Raw genomic sequence first — 19,541 nt, 5'->3', positions numbered from 1 at the left:
TAGAGCAAAAAGCCACTTAAGTACAGTCAGCCCTCTTTAGCTGTGGGGTCTGTATTCATGGATCCCACCACCTTGTATTGAAATATCTAGGGAAAGAGAGGTAGAAAGCGTCACAAAGCAAAACTTGATTTGTCACACGCTGAAGACAACACTGAATCTACCAGAAGGTAGGCACCGCCTGCTATGCCTTCTTGGCATGTCACAGAGCCTCAGTCTCTGTCCAGCATGGTTCTCACTGTGCACTATGGAGTTAGCAATGCTTGCATCTGTACTGAACGTGTATAGATTTTTGTTATTATTTTCTAAATAATACAGTATAACAACAATTTACATAGTATTTCCATTGTATTGGACATTATCAGCAAACTAGAGGTGATTTAAAGTATACAGGAGGATGTCTATCTATTATATGCAAATACAAGGGACTTGAGCATACTCACGTTTTGGTGGCTGTGGGGGGTGGGGGCTGGCACCAGTGCCCTGAGGGAACCAAGCAATGACTGTGTTCTCAGTACAATCAGAGGTGGAGGCAAAAGGCATCCAGCCTCAAAATGTGGCTATTTGCAGACTGAAGATCATCTGTTCCTAAAAGTGCTTGAGAAATTAGATCTGGGGTAAGCTTTCCTTGTTGTTGTTTTTGTGGTACTGAGATTTGAACTCAGGTCCTCATGCTTGCTAAGCTGGTGCTCTACCACTTGAGCCGTGCTCCAGCCTGTGGTTATCCCTTCTTGGAGATTCATAGGATATAAAAAGCCCTGAAAGATTTTGCTGTAAGAAACGTGTTTAGCTATATTTAACCTAGTGTTCATACATTTATTTAATAAGATAAAGCTGTACACAGCCATGGGAGGAGGGGCAACTGTGACCAGCTAGAACATTCCCCTGAAGCAGGTGGTCGGGTTGGATGTGTTCATGGCCCAGTGGACATGAGAGGCTGCTGCTACTCAGAAGAATAAAACGTTAAGATTGCCCCCTGCAGAGTCTGAGGCTCCAGGGCTTGATGTCCTGTGGACTGCAGGAAGAGGAGGGTGTCTAGAGGCAAAAGTAGGACCAATGTATAAAGCTGGCTCCAAGTTCAATGTCAGTGAAAGAGAGGAACCAACGCTGTCCAGCCAGGTGCAGGGATGCTGTCTTGGCAGGTTATGAGTGTCCCTCAGCAACCACCAGGGATGACACAAAAGGACTTGCTGTGTGATGTGAACAGTTGGCACAGATGACCATGGAACCTTCTAGATCTATACTCCATGACTTCCAAGTAGGTAGATGCTCTTGCATGGGCAGGTCTGTGCTGACCTAGCTGCTGCTCATACAAAACAAGTTGGTTACAACCCAAGTGATATATGAGTGACAAATTATTCTTTCTCCTGGGCACTTAGTCATCCCTAGTGGCAGTTCCTAGGACTGACAGGCTGTCCCAGGAGATAGTTCTCCCCTTCTAATCCTAACCCCTTGGCTGGGGCCACAGTCAAACTTCCGAGTCACCAGCCAGTCAGACATGACTTTGGAAGCAGAGGGTCTTGGGCTGGTTCCTGAAACACAAGGCAGAATGGAGGAGAAAGGGAAGAGGATGGAGGTGGTTTCAGATGGAGAAGCATGCCAAGCAAAGGCAGCATTAGCGTTTGTAACATTTAGTGGAACAAAGCATTAAGAATGTGACTAATGCGCACAGTTTAGCCATAGATTTTAAAGGCCACGGTTAATTTCCAGCGTCTCCCAGCACCTGGAGAAGGATGCACACCATTTCCCCTTTTTCATTCTTTGTAGTTTTGCCTCGGATATGATGGGTTCTTTGGTTTAATAATTCAGTGATGAGTTTGGAGATAAAATTGAGCCTGCTTGTGAAAGCTGGGTCTGCGCTTCCTCTAGGACCATTTCTGCAGAATATATATATTTTTTGTTTTCTCTCTTTTAAATAGTTATTCACAATATCCCTGTCCTTCTCCTCACTTTCTTGATTTTCCAGAGTGAGAGTACGAGGTGTGACTATAAAGCAATGTGACTGATTGTTTTGGCATACACACCAGAACTTATACGGCCAAATGAATTTTATGACCTTCAAAGGCCTTTTGCTGATAGGCTGAGCCTACCAGAACACACATCTTAGGGCTTTGGAGGTGGGGCAGTGAGGGGACTGAGAGTCTAGATGTCGTCTCTGGAAAGCCCTTGAGGCAACAAATCCTTGTTGAGAGTTAATTGATTTTTTTTTTAAAAACAGCCCCAAATTTGGCAAATAGGTGATTAAACTGGGTAATAATCTTTGCAATCCAAAATAAAATGTGATTATAAAACAATAAAGCTTGTAGGCATTTGTACTCAGGAGGCAAATGAATCCATTTTGGAAGCCTGTGAATTCTGTTGAAAGGCCTTGCTCACCTTGCTCATTGTGCAGATGAGTTGGGTTTTTGCTTTTTTTTTTTTTTTTTTTAAGAAAACAATAGCAATAGCTGAGCATGAGCACCTCTCATCCCAAGCTAAATGGGAGGCTGAGATGGGGAGGAGCACGGTTCCAGGCCAGCCTGGGGAAAAAAGTTTGTCAGACCCCCATCTCAACAGAAAAAAAGCTGGTGTGGTGGTACACACCTGTCATTGTAGCGATGGTGGGAAGTTTGAAATGGGAGGCTCGTGATCCAAGCCTGCCTGGCAAAAAGTGAGACCTTATCTTTAAAATAACCAGAGCAAAAAAGGTGACAGAGTTCCTGCCTAGCAAGTATGAGTTCAAACCCTACTACTGCCAAAAAAGAGAAAAGAAAACAATAACAACATTTCACTCTTTCTGATCATCCCGTCTCATGTTGGGGAAGGGAGTCAGGCTTCTGGTAGCGTCTAGTTTAGGGGCAGAAATGAAACCAGAATCTTGTTTGTTACATAAGCAAAGCAACCATCAGATTTATGTGCGTGCCTGGTGCTTCTCACACTGGGAGGAAGTGGCTATCCCAGAAATAAAGCTGATCCTCCCTTCCCCACACCAGATGCTGTAAGAACAAACCTAACAGGCCATCGTTTCCCACTGAAGTAAGTGGACATCTCCGGACCTCCCTTGCCCTCAGGGACTTGCTTCTGCTAGCAGGAGTGCATCTGGGCAAGGGGGGCAGAGACTTTGGGGACAACAGGGACAGTGGCAGATGCTCCAGCTATTGTAAGTGGGTACTTCCGGGACTAAGAGCCACCTCATTTCTGGTTTGTCAGGAACATGGGATGTTGCACAACTTCCTGGTGAACGGGGCCCTCAGCTTTTTCTGCAGGGTCTGGCTCTGGACCACCCAGGAGGGCCATTGTTCCCTCCGGTCTGTCCCCTCAAGGTGTGCTTCCTGGGCTTTGGCTCAGTGCGCAACCAGTCCCTGAATGCAGTCCCAGAAAGAAGACCACCACAGCCCCTCTTTTTCTGTTAAAGGATCTGGAAAAAATGGCACCAGAGATTGCCCAAAGGCCGAGCCAACCCCTACCAATACTGGCTTCTACTCCAACCCTGTTTCCCAAGCACTGCACAGAGGCACCCAGGGGAGAGACAGTGCCACACACCCAATCCAGCAGCCTCCTCCACTCTGTGATCAGAAAGCACCCCCAAATCCTCTCTAATCTTTCCTCCTGCCTCACACAGTTCCCTTCTCTCCCCACTTTGCATCTGCTGTCCCTGCTGCCTGAATACCCCGCCACCTGGTTCACTAACTCCTACCCATCATTCAACACTTTGCTCCTGTGTCACTCTTCTGTGGAGGTCTCCTCCACCAGGCCAGCCTGCGATGACCTGTGTCCTTTGAACTCTTCCCCTCTCTCTCTCCCTCTGGCTGTCTCAGTACTTGCTATGTAATTTCACTGAGTGTGCACTGTGACTCTATGTCCCTGACGGCAGCACCTGGATCAGAAGCCACGGAGTGTTTCGTCCCTAAGTAGCTGCTCGATACATGTGAACATCACGATTACACCTGAATAAGTCAGCCAGTCTCACTGCTTCCGTGATTATTGTTACAAAGTGTATGCACACACATGTGCACCCCTATAAGCCAGGGAGGGGGATGACTCTCTCCAATGTGTGCACTTGTGGCACAGTGGTTTTGATTTTTTTTTTTGAATTTTTTGGCAGCACTGGGATTTGAACTCAGGACCTTATGCTTGCTAGGCAGGCACTCTTATCACTTGAGCCACTCTGCCAGTGGCACTGTGCTTCTAGCACCTGGCAGAATGCCTTGCACGTGGCTTATTGAAAGAGCAAATAAATTAGTTCCTGCGTCACCCACTTGCTCTCTGGGACTCAGCCTTGTCTCTTTCCTATCTCTAGGATGTGCGCTAATCCACCTCACTGATGTGCTGTGGGGACGTAAAGTAATTGTGACACTAGAAATTGGAGAGGAAGTGGGGAGTGTTATGAAAGAATAATGGAGAGAGTGAACTATTCAAAGTACATTACATGTTTGGAAATACCACAATGAAACCTCTGTGTACAATTAATCTAAACTTAAAGAAAGAAAGAAAGACATTGTATGGCAAGACTGCAAAAAGAGGGGATGAGGGGCAGGACACAGCTATCTAGCAGGAGTGCTGCATGGGGTACATAGAGCCCTTGGGATCTGAGTGGAGCACTCTGATATTCATGGAGGGGACAGGAGGCACCCAATGCTCAGCAGAGAAGTGGCACAGAACACACTTCCCTGTTCCTTCTATTGATCTTGGCCCTCAGGGTTCAAAGCAGTGGTATCTAAAGTCTGCACACGGCCCCTGTTTATGTTACTCCCCGAAGGTCCTGTGTTCTATTGTCCCAGCCATAATGTGTGTTTAACCGAGGACTGATGGATTTTCCCATCTTCATTATTCAAACACAAGCTGATTGGAAGCTGTGCCATTGGGAAGAGTTGATCGATGAGATAACCAGCATTAGTGGAGCAAGTTATAATTTCACTCCAAATCAAAGGGGCTTGACATTTTAGCTAACCTGAACCCCCCTCTAGTCAATAAGTGCACAGTTTACACTAGGCTCTCTGAACACTGCCCAACGCCCTTCACAAATCAATAGACGGGGGGGGGGCCCAGGGCTGAAAAGCATCGGAAAGGAGTGTAGTCAGTTACACGTTTCCGGTTTTAACCCTCTCTGCACACGGGGACTGGGCAACAGTGGTAGCCTCATCTTCTGATATGAGTGTCTGTTGGGGGGCGGGGGACTTGAGTTGGTATGTTCTCAGAAGAATGGCATTGTGGAAATTAGCCAGGATTTTAGTTTAGGGACAGACACATTTTTTCTGCTGGGTGGCCTTGGACAAGTCATCCATCTTGCCAGTTTCCTCTTTAGTAAGAGAACAGTAGTACCCGCTTCTCTCCTGTGACACATTTCTACCTTGCCACTCATCGGCTCTCCTGGGACTCGGTCTTGTCTCTTTCCTGTCTCTTACCCCCACCCTCCCACCACAGTTAACCAATCCTCAGCCTGGCCAGTCTCATCCTCCAGGCATTCTGGAGCTGTCCCTTCCTCTCCATCTGCTGTCCTTCTGCTGTGGCCAAGGGCTTCCAGAGCATCTCTTAGCTGGTAATGGCCTTCGGTAGTTTCCCTGCTCCTCAAAGTCATCTTAAACCTGCTGCCAGTAAAGCCCACCAGCAGCTCACTGCTCCTCTGTGTGTAAAGCCCTTCCTGGCCCGCCCATCCGGGATAGCAAGTCTTCCTGGCTGAGTTCATGAGGATGTCTTGGGCCTGGTTCTGTCCCCATCACTGCTCACCTGGTTCTAGGCTCTTGGGCGTTCACAGTTCCTTCTGCACACCACTGTTACTGCCCATTTCCTTCCCTCTCCTGGGAGCCCCTCCTCTCCCCTCAGGGGACAGCAGCCCCCAGACTCTTACCCCACTGCACCTGTTACCTTCTCTCTCCCTGATCACCTACCTGGCTTCCCCAGCAGAAGGCGAGTTCCCCAGGGCAGTGCAGAACCTCACTCAGCTTAGCCTAAGTGCCTAGCATTAAGCTGGAGCACTCCCTACAATTCTATTGGGAAATAGGCACTCGATTACTTGTTCACTCAACTAAGTGAAAGTGACCACACACAGGACTTTGTATGGTGCATGCTTGACACATACGACACTCCATGCATGGTCATTGTTCTTTGTCATTCTGGATACCATCACAGAGAGTTCCCATTCAGTGTTGGGTGCTGCAACCAGCTACCACCCCCACTTGTTATATTACAAGATTTCATTGAGTTGATAAAAGATTTTGTCTTTAGAATTCAGGCTAGATTGGGCTGTGGGTTGAAGTTCATCTCTGTGCTGGTTCCAAAGGCAAGGATTGTGGACCATAACCACAGTGCAAGGTGACAGCTGAAGCCGTTCAGGAAAATAAGCCACTCTCAAGCTTAGCAGTTCATCAACACTGCCTTCCTCCACTTTCTGTTATGGTCCCAAAGCTTGGGCTTTGGAATCAGATCGCCTGTGTTCAAATCCTGACTGGCCTTGACACCTTAAGCCAGCTAGGTAAGCTCTTTGTCTCAGTTTCCCCATGTGGAAAGTAAGGCTAATTATAATAGCTACCTCAGAGCAGGTGGGGAGGAGCATATGAGCTAAATCACGGATAGACCTGGAGCAGTGCATGGTCCAGGGAGTGCTCAATACATCTTAACTGTCAGTATTATCTGGTACCTGCAGGTAGGTGCTGGACAGGTGGGCTATAGCTGTCATTTTATCTCTTAGTTTTCAAGCATCACTCTGATTTCTTACATGGTCCCCATGTGAGAGATGCACTGGCGTCACAAGTAAAGAGCTGTACTTTGAACAAATGGCCTCATGTGGAATGACCCTGAACTGCCACTAGGTAGCTTTTGACTTGAACAACTAAGAGAAGGTTTAAAAAAATGTCCACTGGGCTTGACAACTAAGGAGTCTTAGGGGATGCTGCAAATGGTCCCCAATAGCACGTTGTGGGGCACAGGAGCCAGAATGCAGCAGGTTCACAAGGAAGGGGAAGGAAGTAGGTAGAGAAAAGCATTGTGGGCATTTCTTCCAGAAGCTTAGAGCCAGCGGCCAGCTCTGAGCCTCGGCACTTTTCCTTAAGACAATGCGGAGAGGGTCATCTCTTCCCTGTCTCTTTGAAAGGGAGGATAAAGGATCTGGGGATGGGAAACCTTACACCAACACATGCTGCTATTAATCCATTGATAGACTCTTAGCCCCATCACCTCTTAGTTGTGAGGTGTTTAAAAATTAAAGAAGATCTATTTCTTGAAAAATGCTCTATAAATCAAGCTCAACTCAATTGACTTCCCAGAAATTTCTCAAATTTTTCTACATCAAAATTGACAACTATCATCTGATTTGAAAAGTAAGAGCCCAATCCTTTCTCATTTGATCTTGGTTGCCAGTTGCTTGCCCTTGGGCTTGAGAACCTGAAGTGCAAATGATGTATAGCAAATCAGTAAATAAATCCTGCTAAGCCTTCCTCTCCTCTCTCATAGGTCAGACATTTTGTTTCCTGCTAATGCTAGTCTAATCCTTACCATCCTCCTCCTCACATGTGTCACCACAAAGGTTTTTTTATAGGTTCAATTCTCTCACAAGTAAGCCAGCCAGCCAACCAGCCAACTGATCACTCAACCAACCAACCACCTCTTCTTTTTCTGACAGTACTGAGGTTTGAACTCAGGGCTTTGGGCTTGTGAGGAGGCACTCTAACACTTGAGCCACACCCTCAGCAAACCACCTCTTCTTTGACTGTAACTCCTACCCACACCACCACTCCATTCGTCCCTCCCTTCTGGGCCAAGGCTCAAGAGGACAGTGACCCCCCCACCCCATTTGCTCACTTACTCACTTCCCCATCCCCTTCAACCCTACAGTGGGCTTCTCCTTCATTCTCTACAAAACAACTTACCTCAAGGCCAACAAGAAGTTTTAAGTTCTTAAGCTGAATGAATATTCTCCAATCTCTCTCTTTTTTAACTGCTTTGCTATCTTTGACTCTGATGTTGTAGGGTGTATGTTATAACCACTAGTTGTGTAGCAGGAGAAAAAAAAGGTTGTACTTTTTAAATTATAATACAGTGGCCCCACTTTATAAATGTGGAAATGAAGGTTTAGAGTAGTTAAGTGGGTGGACCTGTGTTAGTCAGCAATTGCCACAGAAATGCTGTGTAACAAACCACGCCAAACTCATTGGCAAACAACCAAACTTATTTTTCCCATGGTCTGTGGGTTGGCTGGGCAACTCTGTTCTAGGAGTGGGTTCAGATCCATAGGTTTGTAATGGGGTCCAGGCTGAAGAAGATACTCTATTCCTGACAGATCCCAGGAATGCAAGAAATGATAGTGAGACTTTGTTCCAGAAATACCTTAAGGTCACTCTGCCCTCACTCCATTGGCTAAATAGGCCACAAGTCCAAGCCTAACATTAGTGGACTGGAAAGGAGACTGACCATGTAGTGGGAGGTATTTAAAGTCATGGTGCAAGGACGCCTGTGTAGAGCCTTGGTGGGGTGAGCTGTGTGAAGAATCAGGAGCAATGAATCCATCCACCCCATGCCCCAAGATCACACATTTGGACTCTGATCTCTGGCAAAACAGAAAGAGGCCACAAATGATAAGACAAAATAGAATAATAATAATAATAATAAGGAAATAAAGACGTTAAAGTTAACAGACTTCTGAATTTTTGTTTTAAATGAAAACAGTGAATCTTTGAGAAAACCAGACATTGGTGGGGAATTTGCCATCAGGGACACTGATCCCCAGGGCATGGTGGGTCTTGGCTGAGGCATGATGAGCTGGCACCAAGAGCTGCTGAAACAGGGTCTAGAACTTGGGACAGGCCTCAGAGTTGATCTGGGCGAAGCCTGGGGACATTCCTGGAAGTTTCTAGCCAAGTAAGTGATTGAGGGCAGGGGTTGACTGATGGCAGAGCTGAACGTACTCTAAAAAGCTCAAATAATGGATTCAGGGGACTGGCTAGAGAAGGGCCCTAAGTTCAACTCTAGTCTGGAAAAGCCAGACTTGGGGAAATCCTGTCTGGAGTCCAGAAGGCCAGAGGAAACCTGGATGCAAAAGCACAGTGTCCACCATGGCCTGAAATACACCAGCCAGCGTACCCTTGCAGACTGTGAGCTGTGTTTAGAACAAATTCATTGTTCTTCTCTGGGCAGTACATTTATGGATGTTATGCCAAGAAATGGCTGAAAACATCAATAGCTCCAGAATAGTTTTAAATATTCTTGTGGGTGCTACAGCCCTCCTGGGTTATTAAGGAAAAATATGTTGATTTCTTGTCTTTCTAGAAACTACCCCGGTGCTGGGTAGTGGCTGTCACAAAAGGGGACATCCCCAGATCACAAGGCCGGAGGCACAGTGTGATTTGACTGAGGTTTTCAAGGATAAAAAGAGGCTCTTGTCACACACGTTTGTGCCCTCTCCTCTGGGGAGTCTGAGCAGGGAGGGGCTCTTGCCATCACAGTCAGACGCAAAGCTTCACTGCCTTTTTTCCAATAAAAAAGGTGTGCTGGATAAAACGACTTAACACACTGAAGAGTTAGTATCATAATAAGACATAACAAAAACAGAACAAAATTGAACAAAGCCCAATATACAAAGTAAGCCAAGAACATAGAGGTTTGGGATTACTATCTTCTTTCATTTGGGATATTTTTTGCCATCTCCCCTTTTCTGTGTTGCCAGGGTGGCGAGGGAGCTCCGTCTAACAACACACACACACACACACACACACACACACGTGGTTCTGCCTCAGGCCTCTGCTACCAGTTCTGATGGCCTCTGGACTGGGTTGAATAGTGTCCCCCTCAAATTCATGTCTACTGACACCTCAGAATGTGGCCTTTGAAGGAAACAGGGTCTTTATAGATGCAATCAGTTGAAGATGGGGTCATCTTAGATTAGCGTGGTCCAAATCCCAGGCCTAGTGTCCTTACAAGAGGGACGTTTGAACCAGATGTACAGAGGGAAGATAGGAAGATACAGTCACACAGGGAAGGGCTCCGTGTGATGATGGAGACAGAGACTGGAGTAACACACCTACAAGCCAAAGAACAGCAAGGGTAGCTGGCAATTTTCAGAAGCTAGAAAGAGAAAGAGAGGCTCCTCTCTCGGCGTCTTTACTAGGCCTTGTGAAATCTTGATTCTGGACTTCTGGCCTCCAGAGTCGTGAGAGAATGAGTGTCTGTGTGTGATTTATTAGAGTACCCAGGAAGGGAATCCAGTCACCTCATCCCTGTTGGCCTGCTGAACCAGGACAGACAGACAGAGGCCTGGCTTCAGGGGAAGGCCCTCCATGCAGACAGCCCACGCCTGGGCTGTGGTCTGGAATGGACCAGCAGGCCAGTCATGAGACCAGACTCTGTGTCTTGGTTTCCCCACCTGTACCATGGACAGAACAAGGATGTCAGTGAAGATGAAAGGGCACAACGTTTGTAGTGTTTTTGCAATTTCATAATCACATGGGTGATGTGATAACCACCTTCCCTGATGACCCCTGATGACCTCTGCCCTAGATTTCACATCCTTGCATGGTCCCCTCTCCTACTGTACCAGGGCCAGTTAGTGTGACCAAGAAAATACACCAGGATGACCTCTAAGATTAGGTTACCAAAGACGGAGGCTTCCTTTTTGGGCTCTTGCTGTCTTTGGATCGTTTGTTTGAGGGAGGCTAGCTGCCATGCTGAGCACCCTGTAGAGGCCCACAAGGCAAAGCCTGCCAAAAACTATACAAGTGATCATGGAAGGGGTTCTCCTGCTTGACTGCCACTTTCTAGGAGACCCTGACTTCGAATTACCCAGCTATTATGCTCCCAGATTCCTGACCCTCAGAAACTCTGAGATAACACATGTTTGTTGTTTTAAAAGTCAGTTTAGTCCAGGTGGGTGATTTGTTACTAATTACAGGTGGGGAGATAAAAATGGCTTGTAAGAACCAGGACCAGGACAGGGACTGTAATAATGGAAGGTTTTTCAAGGAGCAGTAGGAAGAGAAGAGACCAACCCTTGGGTTGGCCATGGGGAAGGGTCAGGCAGGTTCTGTGGGTCTGAGTGTCTGGTCCAGAATCCAGAACAGAATGATTCTGGCTATCCACATTGGTGAGCAACAGGCACCAAAACTCGGGATCTTGGACTGTAGCTATTGCCTTTTGACCTTGTATTAGACAGTTTCCAGTTGGACTCACAGGTGACCATTGTACCTAAGAGGTGATCAAAGGCCAGTGGGTGAACTTGCAAGAATCTGGTCAAGATTCAGGCTTGGAGATCGTAGTAACAAACAAAACACAATGGATTATAAATATTTTTGGAAATGCCCACAATGTTCTTTTGTTCCTTTGTGTTACCTAAGCCCTTTAAGCTGTGTGCCAAGCTGGGAGTCAGAATTGGACTTCCAGGCCTTTTCCAGGCATGGGGCATGTCACAGTGTGACAGAACCACGGAACTGTTGCTGGTTTACAAAGATGCCACCTCAACTCCAACTGGAGACCTTCGTTGATGCCTCCTGGGCTAGGTACAAAGGAACTCTGGATCATTCTGTGCCCTGCTATAAATATCTAGCACCCGTGTGCCCACCTTGGAAGCTCAGTGACATTAAACTCAGTTGGCTAAGGAAATGTCCCCTGAACTTTTTGTCAGAGGCCAAGTCTTCACTTCATTTATCTGTCCCCATTTCAAGTCTTTGTAACCTGCTGACACAAGGCTAACTGGTGGATAAATTTGAGCCCTGGGGTAATAGAGCCCAGTGGTGTGGCATCTGCCTGTGACCAGGGTCCTTCACCCACAAAAGGGACAGAGTGGGGCCTTCCATACCCTGTCTTATAGACAAAGTGGGTTCTGGGAAACTCATTGCTCTGTGAATGCAAAATGGGATCCTGCCAGAGAAGAACTGACACCAGGCCAGACAGCTTGGGTTCAAATCTGTTACCTTTTGTTTTTTTCACAGTAGTGGGGATTGAACTCAGGGCCTTGCACTTGCTAGGCAGGCACCCTACCACTTAAGCCATGCCCCCAGTCCCTTTTTGCTTTTAGTTTTTCAGATAGGGTTTCTCTAACTTTTCCAAGCCCAGTCTTAGACTATGATCTTCCTACCTCTGCCTCCCAAGCAGCTGGGATTACAGACGTACACCACCAAGTGCTGCTCACCTCTGCTTCTTGCTAGCTGTGTGATCTTGAACCAGTTACTTAATCTCTCTGAGCCTCAGTTTCCACCTCTGCAAAATAAGCTCCTTTGTGTGCAGCACTCAGCAGGGCTCCCTCCACCCCTGTAGAGGCTGAGTTCCCCTTCTATTTATGGTGTGGTTCTGAGGCAGAGGCCCTGGCTACCCTTTCTGGGCTCTAATTAATTGTCTATTGGGGTTCGCCTGAAGCAGAGGTCCCTCTTTCTCACAGCATCTCAAGGGCTCTTTAAGGACTTCAGAAGAACAAAGGATTAGTTGAGATGACCAAGCCGTCAGGATGGAGACAGACCAGGTACAGTAAATAGTGACCTTGGGCAGGATTAGGTTTCCACAAACAATACACTGTGTTCTGCTCTTCTCTGGCGAGCCTCCCCATTGGGGATGTGGTGAAACACTGAGTGGCCATTGAAAGCATCCCCGTGGGCTCCAAGAGGAGGCGGCCCTGGAGCAGAAGGTTGAAGAGCTGTCAGGACTCACCATGTGGAGAATGGGGGTAGACCTGCCAAGCACCGGGGGAGGGCAGAGCTGTGACCAGGAGAGGGAAGCTGGCAGCTGGGGGTGCCACATTTAAGGGGATGTGGGCTCTTAGGGTCGTGTAAGAGCAGGGCTGGTACTCCCACATCCCCAGGAGGCAGGGCCTCCTTAAATGTGTCTAGATGCCCCACTTGTCTCATCTCAGTCCTGCCTTGTAAATGAGCATGTGCCAAAGCCCAGGGCAGGAAACAAGTTGGCATCACTAGACTCACACAAGATTGCCTAAAGGGGAAGCCAAGACCACTGACAGTGAGGCTGGAGTCAAGCTGGGGCCAGATCATCAAAGGCCCTCTACACTGAATAAAGGAGGTTAGTCATTGGTCTGAAAATGACAAGGGACCAACAAGGAATTCTGAGCAAGGCTGCATCAGAGTTGGATTTTCATATTAGCAAGTTCTGGCACCAGTGTGGGTGCTGATTGGCAGGGAGTGGGGAAACAGGCTGGAAGGCTGGCTGAGGTCTCTTTTGAGGAGTCTCTACCCATGGGAGAGACAGTAATGGCCAGAACTGGGCAGTACCAGTGCCAGAGCTAGTGCCAGCTGGGTGTGAGGGGGAAGAGCTCACCCCAGAGAGGCTGGGAAGGCAAAATGACAGTGCCTAGTGACAGACTGACGACTGGAGAGTCAGGACACTGAGGTGATCAAGTCAGAAGCCGTGGGCAGTTCCTAGAGCAAATAAGGAGCACATGGAAGAGGTTACCATGTCTCCCCAAGGCCAAGGTCAATCCCGGTTCCTGCGTCCAGGTTCCCAGGAGAAGCTCTCTGAAGCCTGGGTGTCCCACTCACCCTTGCTGTGGTCCCCGAGTTCCATGAGTCTCTCTCCCATCCTGCCCAGTGGCTTCCAAGTGGCCTTCAGAGTATTTAAGTCCCTTTCAAAGGTGACCATGCTCTGGGGACAGGCCAGGGCTGCCTCACCTGTGCTGCCCCATTCTGGACATGCAGTACCTGGCATCGGACTTGGCCCCAGTGATCTTGAGTTGGGGTCTGCAGTGTGACCAGGGATGCCAGGCAAAGGACCCCGGCTGCCTGCAGCTCTGGGAGGTAGAGCCCAGGGGCGGTGGGGCTGCAGAGGCTGGTGAAGGGGCCTTAGGATGGATGTGCTGGGGTCATGAAGTCATCCAGGAACTGAGTTCTGAGCTGTGGCCCAGAAAAGCCAACTCAGCAGTGTGGGGGAAGAGGTCGTCTCCGGGGGTGTCTCGGAGGCTGAGCCTGGGGCAGGCGGAAGGGCTAAGGCCACAGGGTAGCATTTGAGCCACACACTAGGACTAACTTCCTCAGCCCAGGCAACACCTGTGGTCCTCTGAGATCCCAGATCCTGTTCTACGAGCTTCGGGGGGCACCTGCGAAACGTGCCTTATGCACCATTTTCAGAAGAAAGCGCGCGAAAAAGCTCTTTGAAACATGAATTAAAAGCACAATGGTCTCCTTATTTAACTGAGGCTGCTGTCTCCTCTGGGATTAGGACACAGTGAGCCTTTGCTGTGCTGGACAAAGTGATTAATTCGGACTTGAGGTGAATTCGCCATCAATTACTCAGACGACCATCACCTGCTAATCGGTGGACGGGGAGACCTGTTCTCACAAGAGCGAGTGTCTTTCAATTGCCCTGATCTGGGGTGACTGACTTATTTTTCCACCTCCGCAAAGCACAGCTTCAAAACTAATGTCCCTTGAGCCAAGACTCTGACTGGACCCCATGGCCTTGATGTCCCCAGGGGTGGGGTCTCAGGACTCCCCAAGACCCTGGAAGACTCCAGGAAGAATTTTCCAGCCCCTGGAACACACAAGACAGGCAGAGCTGCCATGGGCAGCCATGTCTGGGCCTGTGGTACCCGGGTGCAAGAGGCAGCTTTAAAGAATGAAAATATATTTGAATATGTTTATAGTATACATTTCACCAAACCATCACTCTTTTTTCCCCTCTCAATCCTAGAACAGGCCTTCTTGGGAGGCGTTCTGTTCACCTAACATCTTGTTGGTTTTTCTGGTGGCTGGCAGAGCAACTCAGTCTACTTAAAGTCAGTCAACTAACTGATAGTTAAAAAACAAAACCCCCACTCCAGGATTCTACATAAACACCAGCCGCTTACCTGCTTTGATGACATTGTTCCATTGCCCTGTTCTATTTTTAAAATAGGAACAAAGGTGACACGTGTGGTCACACCTTGCGGACTGCTGCTTTGGCATCTCTCCCTTCATTTTCACTGGGCAAAAGGGCAGGGCACTGCTGTGTGCAGTGCTGCATCAAAACTGAGGACCACCTGGCTCTAGGCCTCACACTCAGCCCCTGCCTTTTTAGCCACCTACCCCATCTCTATGTCTTGTTGGTCCTATAGGGTATAGACAGGACTGAGTTCTCTTGGGGCGGGACAGGCATTTTAATTTAATTATTTGCTTATTATTTGTTTTTAACATGGGGTTTTGTTATGTAGCCCAGGCTGGCCTACAACTCTCAATCCTCCTACCTCAGCCTCCCCAGTGCTGGATTACAGACATACTACCCTGTGGGATGGGCATTTTAAACTCACCTGGGAGAGAACACACTTGGTTTTTAAAGCCACTTTCCGCAGCTTACCTCCTTTGTGCAAAGCCCACCAGGGTGGCTCTTCCCTGCACCTGGGTTCCCATCCCTTGTGGGCAGCAGCCTCTTCTGCACCTTTGCTCATAGCTAGTGGGTGGCATTGACACCCCTCCCCTCAGCTTAATGGCGTCTCAAGGAGGGGTTGTCCCTAGAGGGCCCTGAGTTTTTGGTTTGGTTTCACTTCAAAACCAGCTTTGGGGAGAAAAAAGCATAGGAACCATTTACCATTTTTTTCGGGTTCACCAAATACTGTCCAATAGTCAGACAAGTAACAGAAATAGAAATAATACATTCCAAGTGGCACATGCTCTGACTGGTGACAGCTCTTTGCTGCAAGGATCAGATGCAGATGTTGAATGTCTATCTGGCCCTCCAGGCTGTGAGCACAGCAGCCGTGGTCCTCACGGCATCCTGGCACCTGGCACCCAGCACCGTGCTGGCAGTGGGAGACACTCAGTGAGCACCCACTTGCCCAGCACCTCTCTGTCATGATGTGCCCGAGAGTGACAGGACTGTACCACTGCCACCCCCACTCCCCGAGGGCAAATGACGACCACAGTTTGGAATACCAGCCCTCTGTAGCTCCAGAACACTAAGTACAGGACACCGGGCTCATTCGATCGATCCACACACGACTCAGAAAGCCCTGAGGTGTCCTTTGCTGTCCCATGGTGTTCACCTATTGACCAAGTGATGGCCACCTCCAGAAATAGATCTCATTTTACGCTGCAGCTCCCTGGGACTGACCCCGTCTTCCCTGCAGTGGCCGTGGACCAGGGATGGCAGGAGAGATGGTTGCAGGGTGCGCAGACTTAAATCTTCCATTGTAAAGCGTTTGTTTTATGTTTAGGCAGTACTGGGTTTGAACACAGGGCCTTGCACTTACTAGGTAAGTACTCGAGCCACGCCCCAGTCCTTTTGCTTTTTTAGTTCATTTTTCAGATGGGGTCTTGTGACTTTGCCCAGGCTGACCCGGACAGCAGTCCTCCTACCTTCACCTCTCAAATAACTGGGATTACAGACATATGCCACTGTGCCCGGCTGGAAAGTGTTTTCACTATTTGTTTTTATTTATGGACATGAAACTTATTTTCACTTATGATCATGACATAAATGATGTCCCAACACATTTTTCTTTGAGAGTAAGAGCATGTATTATTTAGAAGAAATTGGGAAGTAATAGTACTGGCGATTTGTAGGCATGGCAAAACTTACAGACACGTTGTACCCATGACTCCAGTTACAAGACTGAAGTCTTATACTCAGGAAGCTGTAGGGACGCCCTTGACTTTTCTGTCCTATAATTTTCTGCACAACAATTACCACCAACTACATGACTTATTTTTGACTCTAATTTTTTTTTTTGGCAGTGCCAGGGTTTGAACCCAGCAACTCATGCTTGCTAGGCAGGTGTGCTACCACTTAAGCCATTCCATCAGCCCCCAGATGACTTATTTTTGAAATTGTGATGTTTCTGGAAATTTGCCTACGTGGCCGTTTAGTTAGGTGATAGGGCCACCAAAGCTGGGTGCGTGTTGCCTGACACAGAGACCGAGTGTGGCAAGAGCTCCAGGGTGGCCTCCCCCCACTTCCCAGAAGCAGCACCGTCCAGTCTGGCTGAACAAGAAGCCAGGAAAACTCGAAGTCCAGCCCCACCCCAGGCACTTCTCTTTTTTTGGAATACTCCAAAACAAAATCCGGATCCAGACACAATATAAATTGGACCCCAAAAGATGTCCACGTCCTAGACCTTGGAACCTGGAGATGCCACCTTACACAGAAACAAAGATTTAGAATATTCGAAGGCCCAGGCATAGAGCAAGACCCCATCTGAAAAATAACCAATGCAAAACCAGCTGATGGAATGGCTCAAGTGATAGAACACCCAGATAGCAAGCGCAACGCCCTGAGTTCAAATCCCAGTACCTCCAAAATGAATAATGAATAGAATATATGATTCATTTGAGAATTTTGAGTGAGAATATTGGAATATCTGGGTGGGCCCCAAAGCAATCACAAGTGTCTTCACAAAAGGGCTGCAGGAGTGCATAAAGGAGAGGCAGGGTGATGATGGGAGGGACTGAAAGCCAAGGAGGCAGCAGAAGGAACCAGCTCTGTTGACACCTTGACTGGACCCAGTGGGACCGATTTGGACTTCTAGCCCCCAGAATTGCAAGATAACTGGTTTGTGTTGTGTATGTTACTATGTGGTTATTTGTTGCAACAGCAATAGGAAATGAGTAGAGTTAGGAAAACTTAGTTTACTTTAACAATCCTCCAATTTCTGACAGTATTCACGCAATGGTCTTTTGTGTAATGCACTGTTCACATTTAAAATAACTAATTATGAAGGACTCAACTAAGGAGTTTCAAAGTCTAAGGATTTTAGCATTCTTGTGGCTGAAGTACCAGATGTCTCACAATGGGGACACATGGCATTTTTGTATCATTAAAATCTCATGGGTTTAAATATATTTGATGTATTTTGATCCATTGCAATTATCATGTGCTCAAACTGCCCATCCAAGACACGACCATGTCCTGCTAGTCAAGCGTTAGCAGTACTGGTTGCTTCTGGGAGCTCGGGGAGGGACGGGTTCTTGCCTGGCTGGTGTGGTGACGTCCCTCCAGCTCTGTCTGCATCTTCACTTTGCAGGAAGAGACTGGAGTGAGGGTGTGTCAGCCTCCAATGGCGAGGGCCAGTCACAATGTGAACAACTATGCAATCCACGGAGTCTCCCAGGTTTCTGGTTTGAGCAATCAGTGGGCCGTGGTTGCAACTGTGATTTAAAGATGGTTGGGGAGCAACAGATTCAGGGGGAAATTGAAATCAGATTTAGCTATGTCAAGTTTAAGCATAGTTAAAATTTGATATTCCAAGTTTAAAATGCCCAATAGACATGAAAAAGGTGCAGTTATGTTGGAAGCTGGAGAAAGCTGCCTGGAGCTCAGTGAGAGGATGGAGCTAGAGTTAGAATGACTGGAGTCAGAGGAGTGTGCTTTCACTTTTATGATGAAGGACATTAGGATATGTTTGCTCCTGATGGAGCAGTCAAGTGGAAAGGGAGAAATCCAATGCAACCAAAAGGAAGAAGAATTGAGTAACAGGTGCAAATGGGCAGGGAGCAGAAATGAAGGGATTGGCTTCAGATAGGCAAAGTCTCCTCTCTCTCTCTCTCTCTCTCTCTCTCTCTCTCTCTCTCTCTCTCTCTCTCCCCCCTAGTACCTTAATACTGGGGACAAAATAGTAAACCCAAAGAAAATAGAAGGAGGACCTTAATCAAAATATGAGCATACATTAATGAAAAAGAAACCAAAGTTAGATATCAACCTAAGAAAAAGCATTTGGCAAGATGAAGAAAATAGACAAACCTGCAGAAGACAAATTGGAAAAAACTTTTTCAAGCAAAGCAAAAATAGAAGACAATGCCACAATGCCACTACCTCAATAAAAAGATAGCTGTCAAAATTCCACAGCAAAACCCCATGGTTAATTTTGAAATGTTAGCTATATTACTGTAGATTTAGGAAGAAGAGAAAGATGCTCACTCACTGTGTCCTTTCAATTTTCTACTAGCAATTCCAGTCAATGTAATAAAAAATGAAGACAAAAGAAAGAGAACAAATTGGTATTTTTGCATAAAATACAGGAGAGTCAAATAGATTCCACATGCAAATGAGTAGGACTACTAAAAGAATTTAGCAGGATCGCTGATTACAAGATGGGCATTAAAAATGGTGTTCCAACACAAGAGAAATACCGACAGCAAATCCAAGGAAGTGTAATTATGCTTGCTCTCCTATGCATAAAATTATAAGTTGTTACCAAAGGTCAGAGAGCACACGAGATAGTAATAATTTTGATTTAGTAATAATGTTGATATTATCTAAATTAAATAAATTCAGTTAATTCCAAGAAAATCCCAACAGGATTTTTTTCAGCAAACCAGAATGACTGATTCTAAAATTAATATGAGAAAGTATGAAATACAAAGTATTTTATAGTAATAAAAATCAAAACAGCAAGGCACTGGAAAATGGATCAGAGTAGCCACAAGTGCCTGCATTACCAGGTGCGGTGGAGGTGCCACTATAAATGAGTGAGGAGAAGGGCTTTGGCAGCAAGCACACTGTTTTTGCCCTCCCACGGGGGCAGATTGTTCTATCAGGTCCCCATGCTGAGCTGCCTGTCATGGTAGAACCTGGCTCAGCCTTCCGTCTGAGGATTGGTTTTTCTTCATGAGTACCTGCAAAGGAGATGCTCTCAGAGACTTCAGATCCTTGTTCCTGGAAAAATATTC

At 47.2% G+C, this 19,541-nt stretch overlaps 1 protein-coding gene across 1 annotated transcript in view; it reads left to right on the top strand.

The window, feature by feature from the left end:
- The window catches only part of Tbxas1 (thromboxane A synthase 1), a 152,091-nt gene that overhangs the window by 5,263 nt on the left and 127,287 nt on the right, over positions 1-19,541 (top strand). The gene's annotated exons all lie outside the window — the stretch shown is intronic.

This window comes from Castor canadensis, chromosome 2 (genome assembly GCF_047511655.1).
Source record: "Castor canadensis chromosome 2, mCasCan1.hap1v2, whole genome shotgun sequence".
NCBI classification, from domain to species: domain Eukaryota; kingdom Metazoa; phylum Chordata; class Mammalia; order Rodentia; family Castoridae; genus Castor; species Castor canadensis.
Note: the sequence above shows the minus strand (reverse complement) of the source record. Positions and strands in the feature narration are given on the sequence as shown.